This window comes from Onychomys torridus, chromosome 23, assembly GCF_903995425.1.
Source record: "Onychomys torridus chromosome 23, mOncTor1.1, whole genome shotgun sequence".
NCBI classification, from domain to species: Eukaryota; Metazoa; Chordata; class Mammalia; order Rodentia; family Cricetidae; genus Onychomys; species Onychomys torridus.
This window is the reverse complement of record NC_050465.1, coordinates 49,954,167-49,964,962: the sequence shown is the minus strand read 5'-3', so window position 1 is coordinate 49,964,962 and position 10,796 is coordinate 49,954,167.

Sequence of the window (10,796 nt, the reverse complement as noted above, 5' to 3'; positions counted from 1 at the left end):
TATTGAGCTTATTTCCCAACAACATATGAAGTATTGCACTCTAATATCATGAGAATAATTACCTGACTTACTGTTAGGGATTTTATAAAGTCCAAGATAAGAACACGACATGGACATGCCTAAACATTAAATAGCACTGCCACCACTGACATGCAAGCATCTTATGAACAGAAAGCTTACATCATCATGGATCACATCTGCTACTATCTATCTCCCTGAGGCCTCTTTCCAACCATACATTCTCACACTTAATGAGAACTTGTTAAGGAAAATGACATTTACCAGGAAGTTATTCTACACCAGAGAACTCTACACACAAATTCATTGAGCCATCATGGCTGTCCCGTTAAGAATGAAATATTCTCTGGTCACACAGCAGTACAAACAGAACTAGAAAATTTCAATGGTGCCAGGAAATTGGATTGGGATGATTTCTTCAGACATTGGAAACTGTGGCTCTAGCAGGCTTTGTATAAAATACTCCTTTCCATGTGTGGTAGTCTGAATATAATTGGCCCCCATAATCTCACAGGGAGTGGCACTATTAGAAGGTGTGACTTTGCTGGAGTGGGTGTGGCCTCATTGGAGGAAGTGTGTCACTGTGGAGGTGGGCTTTGAGGATTCCTATGCTCAGGACACCACCCAGTATGTCAGTCAACTTCCTGTTGCCTGCAAGATGTAGCATTCTCAGCCCCAGTACCACATCTGCCTGCACATCACCATGCTCCCTGCCATGATGATTATAGACTGAACCTCTGAAACTGTGCTGGGGAAGAAGAAACATGTAGATCCCTGTGACTCACTGACCAGCTAGCCTAACCTACTTGGAAAGTCCCAGGTCAGTGACACCCAGGTTGTCCTGATGCTTCCATACACACTCAAATACACGTGTACTCACATAAACACACCTATACACAAAGATGTAAAGTAAAAATCTAAATTTCTTGCCCCCAATAGTGTAAATATGCATAGCTCTGATTCACTATGTTGCCCCAATATACATTTCAGCATGGAATATTAGTAACATAGGTTTACTTTCCTTGAAATAAAATGTTTAATGGTGTCACAAACTGTGGAGTCGTGCTTGGGAAACTGGCATGCAAAGGACACACACATCACTGGTCATCTTTAGAACCTCCCTACCTCTTCAGTTACAGTGCATGATGATACACCAGGCACTAGGCTGGTCAATGAATGTATAATGTCCCCACTTCTCACAACCACCTTGAAAGGCAGATTTTCTTATTCCCACATCTAACACAAGTACACTGAGGCTCTGTGAAGAAAGCAACTTGCCTAAGATGCAAGCCGGATCAAGGTCTCCTGCTCCCTAACATCTTAGTCTACCTAAACTGCAACCAAAAAAAAATAAGACGAGTAATTTTATTTTTCCCAATTCTAGAGGGCTTGGAAGTACATTATTAAGTTGTAGGCAGACCTAGTATCTGATGTCGTCTGCTTCCTGGCTCACAGTATCCTCACACGGAAGAAAGGGTAGAGCACTCTCTGGGATCCCTTTCATAAAGACACTAATGGCATTCATGAGTACTCTCTTATGACTTAGTTACCTTCTGAAGGACTTTCTTCCTAATGCCACCATCATGCCAAGGGTGAAGAGTTCAACAAAAAGATTTGGCACTGGGTGGAGGCTTCGGCTGAAGGCAGTCATTGTCTGTCCTTCTGTAGTCTTGAAAGAGCATCTCACTAATGGAATTGGAGTAAGAGCACGTGACAAAAGAACGTGGAAGAGACAGACAAAACCGATGTGGCAAATAGAGCCTATACAGCAGTGGTTCTCAACTGTCCTAATGCTGTGACCCTTTAATACAGTTCATGCTGTGGTGACCCCCCCAGCCATAATAAATATTTTAACTGCTATTTCATAACTGTAATTTTGCTGCTGTTATAAATAAAAATATGTGTTTCCAACGGTTTTAGGCAACTCCTGTGAAAGGGTCATTTAATACAAAGGGGTCAACACCCACAGGTTGAGAATTAATGCCAAAGAGGAAGATGCCAGAAACATGTATTCATTATTATGAGGTCAAGTAATAAAATGATGTGCTGTTGAGGGGATGCCAATTTAAACAGACAATTCATATGGGATTTTATTTCTTCTTTTATTACTTAATTGCCTGTGTGGGCTTTGGAGGAAATCTAAAAATAATAGCTAAAACTCTATGCATTCTCTTGGAAATCAACTTAGGCCTTTTAAATGCATTTCTATTGATCAATTTGTGTGGTAATGGGATATTTCAAAGGACAGGATTTCTGAAATGGAGAGATGCTTCAGCTGATCAAATAGTTACTATGCAAGCATGAGGACCTGAGTTCAGATCCCTAGCACCCATATGAAAAGCCAGGCACAGAAAGAAGTACATGCCTGTAATCCCAGTGCTGGGGAAGCAAGAGAATTCCTGGGGCTTGTGGGCTAGAGAATTTAGCTGCATTGATAAGCTCCAGGTTCAGTGAGAGATGAAGACTGACTGAGGAAATACCTGCTATGAGCCTCAGGACTCCTCCACTCCCACACGTGCACATACACAACAAACACACAGAGAAACTAAATCAATGAACTTTTGCTCATTATAGCTTAAAAAAAAATGGCTATCTGATGAAAAGCACACATTTACTAGACCATATTTTATTTATATGTACAAAACACATTAAAATATAATGCAGGCATTTCAATTTAAATTGAGCACTATTCTAAATTAATATGGTAATAAAATTTTCTCGCAGTGTTGCTTGTTTGGTTTCCTTTGTAGTACTTTTGAAAGTTTATGTCTTTTTTAAAAAGATTTATTTATTATGTATACAGTATTCTGTCTGCATGTATGCCTGCAGGCCAGAAGAGGGTGCCAGATCTCATTAAGGATGGTGTGAGCCACCATGTGGGTGCTGGGAATTGAACTCAGGACCTCTGGAAGCACAGTGTTCTTAACTCCTGGGAAGTTTTATATCTTTATGGTTTACATCTTTTAAAAAATCCCTAGCATAGGTGGAGAGATGGCTTATCGGTTAGAGCACTGGCTGCTCTTGCAGAGGACCTGGGTTCAATTCCCAGCACCCACATGGTGGCTCATACCTGTCTAAAACACTAGTTTCAGGGGACCCAATTAACTCCTCTGGTCTCAAAGGCAGGCAAACACCTTATACATATAGTAAGATAAAAAATTTCAGCCAATGTTATTTAACACTATATTATTTTGACGAAATCATTACTGCCTGAAAAACACTAAAACAAAGGCTAAGTGGTCATGGGATGGTGAAGTGCCATGCTGTGACATTCCTCCCATGCAGTGGGGAATTACTCATGAAGCACTCATTTATTCCTTTCAGGATTAATGACTAGACAGTTTAATAACTATTTAGTCATTAATGACTAAAGCATTTTACACACTGTGGAGCAGACCATGCTTCAGATACACAATGAGCATTTATTATTTGGGGGCAGGGTGGGCCTGAAGCCTCTCTGGACTGGAGAATGAAACTCAACTCACTCATGAGAACACGTCATCAGGTATACCATAGAAGTAGCAGGCAGGCACATGAGCACCTAGCCACCACTCAGAAGAGGGCTGGGCTTGCTCTCCCTTCTTTATCAAACCAGCACTTTATAGCACTGATCAACACTCCCTCTCAGTTTCTCTCTCTAATCTAAGGTCTCAGCTCATATGCAAACTGCCTCCTTTTGTTTCTGTCTATGAAAATCACAACCAAGAGCTTGACTAGATTCATAGACACTGGTAGTTTGAATGTAATTGGCCCCCATAGTCTTATAGGGAGCGGCACTATTAGGAGGTGTGGCTTTGTTGGTGTGGGTGTGACCTTGTTGGAGGAAGTGTGTCACTGCAGAGTGAGCTTTGAGTTTTCCTATCCTCAAGATACCGGCCAGTGTCTCAGTGGACTTCCTGTGGCCTGCAAGATGTAACCAGCACCATATCTGCCTGCTTACTGCCATGTTCTCCACCATGATGATAATGGACTGAACCTCTGAAACCATAAGTGATCCACCCCAATTAAATGTTTTCTTTGTAAGAGTTGTCATGGTATCTCTCCACAGCAATAAAAACCCTAAGACAGACACTATCTAACATGAAAACTTTTTATTGGACAGTCCCCAAACCAGATGGCCTCATACTGCTGTACTCTAGTATAGCTAACCTATACTGAGTTACTTTGGGCATAAAGCAGAAATGTGTCCATCAGTAATGGTCATGACATTCAGGAGACTTAACCAAACAACATGGAGGTTATAGAGAAAAAATTGTTTGCTGGCATTTTATTTGAAAAAGAAAACAAGTACATTGAGAACCTAGAGGTTCATGGCTTTGTCTCCAATTCAACAAGAGGTGCAAAGGAATGTTAGTACATATAAAACTGAGTCAGGAAAGGCTCCTGATTAAGAGAATGAATACAAAAAATAAATAAAAATTAAGGACATGACTGATCCTAGGGAGGATGGAGGGGAAGGTTTATTGGAGATAAAAGGGAGAGGACAGCCAGAGGCAGAAACATCTGGGAGAGTATAGAGTAAATATGACCCTGAGCCCAAGTGCAAAGGAGGAAGGGAAAGAGAAGAATAAGGTAACCAAAATGGCTGGATTATATAGGGAAGGGCAGTTGGGGGGAGGGCAGCCCAGCTTCTAGGCTTAAGAAGTTTAGAGTAGGAGATGGGGTGTGCCAGCCATACCCAATAACAAGTAGGGACTGAGGGATGCTGAGAAAACGTGGCTGCCAGGTCCACTTGTTATGTTAAATAGGCACCTCAGTTGGCCATTTATCCCAGATTTGAGACGTAACAAAGAGCAGACAGGGTCAAGCTATTGATAAGGAGCCTTGGGTGGAATTACAATGAGGCGTCTTCCCCAGGGATTTAAACTGTCCTTCTACCTTAGTTGGTGACCTTCCTTCTCGGGAAACAAACATGTTCCATGGGAGACCTTTGGAATTAAGCATCTAAGGTAAACCTTCCTCTGCTTAAAGTTCACAGAAAGGGATTAACGGTGACAGATAAATTCATCAAGTTCATACAATAAAATCTGTATATTCAAATACCACACAGATGTAAACAATGTGTACTGTGACGCTACTCCGAGGAGACACAAAGTTTCACCAAACATGGCATTTTATCTCTGCCCTGAAAATAACAAAGTTCTTTGTTCACATATGTGTACATGTTTTTCTGAAACAAAAGTAGGAACTGTCATTTCTCAACCTGCAATATCTAGAAGCAGTGAACGTAGCAAATATAATTATCATAATTAAAACTTACAAATCTGATGTATAAAGACAGGCATAAATTTTTCAAAATCATCAACTTCTTTCAATACATAAATTAATATAGTCTTGACCAAAAAACAGTTTTATGGTACACAATTTAGGTGTTCTGTGGTTCACTCAGCTTTGTGTAGATGCAAAACACAGCCCCAAATAATGTATCTTAGAATCGCAGCTATGTGGATGTCTTCCCCAGTGAATTTGTCTGTCCCTGCACACATCAAGCATGGGAAATGTTGTGGGAACCCACCCAAAATGGAAAGGAGAAACAACTTGATACTAAAGTGTCATGAAGTAAAATCTTCACTGGGTAATCTGTTCAACGGGGAAATTCTGTTTAGTAACACAGCTTTGCTGATGCTGCCGGACAAGAAAGAGTTGCTCACATAGCATCATGTAGAATACAAGCCATGCTAATGGAAAGTAGCAGACACACCGTGTCCTGTGGCACAGACAGAATGTGTCACCCAGAAGCTGCCATGCCTGGGTTACATTTAGCCATAGAGCTTGGATTTCTCAGCAACATCTCACCCAGCTTCTTCAGTGTCCCCTGCAACTGCTCTTGCATCCAAGGGACAAGAGGAAAGAGCAGTCCTCTGAAATGTGGCTAATGCTTGAAGTTCCCACATATGGTGCTTGGAGATGAAGCATGGAAAAGGCACATCTGAGCTCCTAAATGTTAACGTGACCCATCCAGAGCGATGCTAGAAGAAGCATTTATAGAGTATGGGGGAATTTTCTCTTCTGCATCTAGTGATGCCTTCCCAGGGAGCATCACATCTAAATGGTATTCCTGAGATTCTGTAGGACTGGAACTGCCAGGTGATTTCCCTGAGATGAAGTGGCAAGTCTATAGCAGAGAAACTGATCGAGTTCTATGTGGAAAAACTCTAAATATACCTGCCAAGCCTTGCTGCCCGTCAGCTAAAGGCCACCTGATTGTGTGTGGACATTCTTGGAAACGCAAATTCAATAGCACATTTTCTCTAATTATGTTATTTTCGATTCTGACTTGTTGCAGAAAATGGCACTTCAATTAGAAGAAACTGGATTCTTTAAAAATTGATTTTAAATAGTTATGAATAAAGAGCTATTCAACACAACATTTAGATATAATCTTTATAAAATCCCATCTCCAAATGGGCATTTGCTTCTGGTCAAGACAGTATTAGGAACCAGACTGATCCTTTCACCTCAAAACAACAGGAGACCCCAGAAAACCATTCGAGTGGGCTTATATGACAGTGACTATCACCCAGAAAAGGACAGGATCCTTGGAGGGTGGGAAGTGTAGTCATGTGTCCCCAGCTATACTTCAGAGAGGAAAGGAATTACAGAGGAACTCTTTGTACTTCCTGGGCACAGAGACAGAGCTGAGCAATCAGGCAGTTCAAGTTCACAGGAGAGAGACCTAGAGAGGCAAGAGATGCAGTGATAGCCAGAGGTCTGCCAGGGACCTGACTTGGCTATTCAGAGGTCTGATCATATAAGAAGTGTCCAGCTTTAGACCGCTGTGACAATTATCTGAGAAAACGATTTCAAAAGAGGAAAGGCTTTATGCATTTGAGATCTGCAAACATTTCCTCATTCTCTAGATTGCCTCTGTACTCTTGTCCCACTTTTTTCAGTACCGGGGACTGAACCCACAAACCCAGGCTTTGCACACGGTAGGCTAGCATTCTGTCAGCGAGTCACATCCCCAGCCTGTTTTAGAGATGTAATGGTTGATCAGGGGTCACTGCTTCCTAAGATCAGCTGGCTCCATTGCTTTGAGTCTTAGACAACAAGACAGACACCTCATGGCAACAAGAGAGTGTGGCAAATACTTCCCATGTCATGCTGGCCAGGAAAGCAGAATGCAACAGAGGAAGGACCCAGGGACGAGAGACCCTTCAAAGGCATGCCCCAGTGAATTCCTTCCTCCAGCCAGGCCCTCCACCTCCAAAGTTCCCACCACCTCCCAACAAGACCCACCTTTCAACACATGAACCTATAGGGTCATGCTGTGAATATCCCTCTGTATAAATAAAATGATGATTGGCCAGTAGCCAGGCAGGAAGTACAGGCAGGACAAGCAGAGAAGAGAATTCTGAGAACAGGAAGGCTGGGTCAGGAGACACTGCCAGCCACTGCCATTGAGTACCAACATGTAAGATACTGGTAAGCCACGAGCCATGTGGCAAGGTACAGATTTACAGAAATGGGTTAATTTAAGATAGAAGAACTAGATAACAAGAAGCCTGCCATGGCCATACAGTTTGTAAGCAATATAAGTCTCTGTGTGTTTACTTGGTTGGGTCTGAGTGGCTGGAGGACTCGCGGGTGAGAGAGATTTATCCTGACCATGGGCCAGGCAGGACTGGAAAAAACTCCAGCTACAGGGTCAATCTATATTCAAATCACAGGACTGAAGAAACTAGTCCAAGGCAGATTGAAATGGCAGCAGGTGCTTCATGTCTGCAGATTCCACATTTGAGTGTTCAACCCATTACAGATCACACATATTAAAATGTATTTGTATTTGCACTAAATACATACACTTTTTTTTTTTCTGCCACTGTTTACTACAAGGAAACAACCATTTACACAGCAGTCACTTTGCCTCAGGCAGCATTAGTGCTCTCCCAGGGAGCACTATGCTATTAAGGATTCGGCCCTGCAGTCTGCTACCTGTTAGGGGCAGAGGGTCTTGGAAACAACCTGAGAGGTTTCCAAGGGACAACTGTAGATGTTCCTTAAATTCACATGCCTTATTCTGGCTTCATAACAGTCAGTTCTATGAACTGGAGAAGGGGAGAGAGCATTTTAATATGATAACAGCAACAAATGACCCTAATGCCCACTAATCTAATTAAAATCAATTCCTTGAAGGTAGTGGAGCTATTCCCATCACAACACACTCCACTCATTTTCACAGCTTTGGATCTACTTTTCCAATGCTATAGAGACAGCAAATACATAAATTATGTAGTACTTTAGAGTTTAAGAACCTTCGGGACAACTTTCTTGGAAAAGGCTACATTTTTTAAAACAACAGTTAAACTAGCATCTGGAGTTTACACCTCAACATGAAAACGGAAATTTGTGAGAACAAAATGTTAAAGAGTAAGGACTGGGCCCGAGTGGATATGGGGACTGGGCAACGGGGCTCTTTTTGCCCCATGGTCAACTATGGTTTCCTTTGCTCTGAAACTCCAATGTGCAGATCCTAGAATCAAATGTTTCAGTGCCCTCTAGTGGCCACCGTCCACCCCTGCAACGTCATTTTGTTCCAAATACCTTCGTCCTCCAATCCTCTGAGCGGGGACAGCTTTTCTAGCAACTCCCTATGTGTCATATAAGAGCAGACAGAGCTCTAAAGGCAAACGCTGTCAAGTTGAATTTTCCACCATTATGTTCTCTGGTCTAGCTAGTACTTTCCATGGTTCATGTTTGGTTCCTGACATCTTGGTCCCTAACAGTCATAGACCATTTTCTGTTGCTATAACCAGAATAATACAGATTGAGCAAATTATAAAGAATAAAGGTTTACTCACCTCACAGTTCCTAGGACTAGGAGATTCAAAGACAGGGGGCCGCCTCTGGTGAAGGCCTTCATGCTCTTTGGAACTCTGCAGAGTTCTGAGGTGGCACAGGACACCACATGGTGGAGGAGAACATAAAAAGGGCAAACTCAAACTGGCATTTATAAAGAGTTATTCTAGGATACTTCATTAATCTATTAATGGATCGACCCATTCATGAGACCTGTGCCTCTGAGACCTAATGGCCTCTTAAATCCTCTCCCAGCTCTTTTCTTAATATCTCACAATGGGGACTAAATCCCAAATGAGTTTTGATGAATCATTCAAACCACAATACTTAACATTTCTTGCTGTTGCACTCGTTCATTTTGTGGGGGTATACATATGTGTATGTGCGCGTGTGCGCGTGTGTGCGTGTGTGTGTGTGTGTGTGTGTGCGCGTGTGCGTGTCACAGTGCACATGTGGAAGTGAGAAAACAAGTCCATTCCCTCCTTCCTTCCACCATGTAAGTCCCAGGATCAACCATCTCATCAGTCCAAGAAATTAACATTTATAAAAATTTGAACATCTTCAATGTTCGCTCCAAACCTGGTCAGATTTAAAGCATATGATTACAAAGTATTCTGAAGAAGATAAATATTCATATGCTCCAGTGTGCACATGCATGTCCATTCTATACAACCTGCCTTATCTTTTAAATGAGCATGTCTCATGGCCGTCGGGACTAAACCATGATCTCCCTCTCATGATTCTGCAACCTAAGAGATAAGTCAACGAGAAAACAAGCAGGGAGAATATGGAAGCAAAGCCCCAGGCTGGTCCCTGGACCAGGAGGACAACTGAACAGAGTGAGGGGAGGAAACCTAAGCTTTGCAAGCAGAGACAGATCAGGAAGTCACCAGATTCAAGTCCCCGATAAATGAAACATTATTGCCTCCAAGTTAGTACAAGTTTGTACATAAATACAATGTTACATTCGCAACTTCTACAGAAAATGCTTTAGTTCTTCCCAGATCGACCATCAACCTGGTCTTTTCCTCTACCAACTTGGGTTTGAATGCTCTGGGATTTGTGAATGGCATCAGACAGAAGCTCACTGCCTGGGAAGGAGAGAATGGCTCCTTGAAGAGCCTGGGTGGAGGGTGTTAACATACCAGCTAAGGCCTCAGAAGGCAAGCAAGGACATTTCTGATCAGGTTCATTTGCAAACTCTTTTGAATCTGACAGTTTTAAACGTCAGTCATTTCCCTGTGTGGAAATCTCCAAGAGTCTGTGAGAGCAGAACTTCCACAGCTCTGCTTTGAGTCAGGCAAGGCAAATGACTGTGTCAAACATTTTCAGTTTAAAACCATTTCATGACTTCCTGGTGGGTGGGTGACCTTTTCTATTCCAAACATCACATGAAGCTCTTCACAGAGCTTGCTATGGAAAGAAGAAATCTACACAAAGGAAGAACATTCAACACACACAAACAAAGCCTAAACACACTGTCCCATAACCCCTTGAGCAAGTCCTCCAGTCCTGGCCTCAGTCAGTACAGTACATGACTGTGCCTCATTTCTCTGATGTAGGATAGGAACACCATGTGCCCTATGTGATTTACACAGAAGCAGCATTGTATTCAGGAACTGCATAAGCCCCTCCTCATTACAGTAAGCAGTTAGCATTTCTAGGACACAATTTTGAAGTACATGAGAGGTTAGCCTAACTTGCAACTGCCATGCTTCCAAGGCCTGTGAGCTCATATTTGTTGGGAAATATTATTTTAAGGTGTGTTACTTTTGTTTAGGTTGCATTTAAGTCTGTGAAGCTGTGTTACTGTGCCTTTCTAAAACACCTGGTGGTCTAATAAAGAGCTGAATAGCCAATAGCAAGGCAGGAGAAAGGATAAGAGGGGCTGGCAGGCAGAGAGGATAAATGGAAGGAGAGATCTGGGAAGAAGGAAGAACAAGAGCAAATGAGAGGAGGACTTCAGGGGCCAGCTACCC